Consider the following 1,499-nt stretch of genomic DNA (forward strand, 5'->3'; position numbering starts at 1 on the left):
TCTCATCCACACTGCACACTGCCCTAACCCATCTGGACAAGAGGAATACCTATGTGAGAATGCTGTTCATCGACTACAGCTCGGCATTCAACACCATAGTACCCTCCAAGCTCGTCATCAAGCTCGAGACCCTGGGTCTCGACCGCCCTGTGCAACTGGGTTCTGGACTTCCTGACGGGCCGCCCCAGGTGGTGAGGGTAGGCAACAACATCTCCTCCCCGCTGATCCTCAACACTGGGGCCCCACAAGGTGCGTTCTGAGCCCTCTCCTGTACTCCTGTTCACCCACGACTGCGTGGCCACGCACGCCTCCAACTCAATCATCAAGTTTGCGGACGACACAACAGTGGTAGGCTTGATTACCAACAACGACGAGACGGCCTACAGGGAGGAGGTGAGGGCCCTCGGAGTGTGGTGTCAGGAAAATAGCCTCACACTCAACGTCAACAAAACTAAGGAGATGATTGTGGACTTCAGGAAACAGCAGAGGGAACACCCCCATCCACATCGATGGAACAGTAGTGGAGAGGGTAGCAAGTTTTAAGTTCCTCGGCATACACATCACAGACAAACTGAATTGGTCCACTCACACAGACAGCATCGTGAGGAAGGCGCAGCAGCGCCTCTTCAACCTCAGGAGGCTGAAGAAATTCGGCTTGTCACCAAAAGCACTCACAAACTTTACAGATGCACAATCGAGAGCATCCTGGCGGGCTGTATCACCGCCTGGTATGGCAACTGCACCGCCCTCAACCGTAAGGCTCTCCAGAGGGTAGTGAGGTCTGCACAACGCATCACCGGGGCAAACTACCTGCCCTCCAGGACACCTACACCACCCGATGCTACAGGAAGGCCATAAAGATCATCAAGGACATCAACCACCGAGCCACTGCCTGTTCACCCCGCTGTCATCCAGAAGGCGAGGTCAGTACAGGTGCATCAAAGCTGGGACCGAGAGACTGAAAAACAGCTTCTATCTCAAGGCCATCAGACTGTTAAACAGCCACCACTAACATTGAGTGGCTACTGCCAACACTGTCAATGACACTGACTCTACTCCAGCCACTTTAATAATGGGAATTGATGGGAAATGTAAATATATCACTAGCCACTTTAAACAATGCTACCTTATATAATGTTACTTACCCTACATTATTCATCTCATATGCATACGTAGATACTGTACTCTATATCATCGACTGCATCCTTATGTAACACATGTATCACTAACCACTTTAACTATGCCACTTGGTTTACATACTCATCTCATATGTATATACTGTAATCGATATCATCTACTGTATCTTGCCTATGCTGCTCTGTACCATCACTCATTCATATATCCATATATCCTGTGTATAAGACAGTAGTTTTTTTTTGGAATTGTTAGTTAGATTACTTGTTCGTTATTACTGCATTGTCGGAACTAGAAGCACAAGCATTTCGCTACACTCGCATTAACATCTGCTAACCATGTGTATGTGACAAATAAAATTTGAT

This window comes from Oncorhynchus tshawytscha, unplaced genomic scaffold, assembly GCF_018296145.1.
Source record: "Oncorhynchus tshawytscha isolate Ot180627B unplaced genomic scaffold, Otsh_v2.0 Un_contig_5626_pilon_pilon, whole genome shotgun sequence".
Classification (NCBI taxonomy): domain Eukaryota; kingdom Metazoa; phylum Chordata; class Actinopteri; order Salmoniformes; family Salmonidae; genus Oncorhynchus; species Oncorhynchus tshawytscha.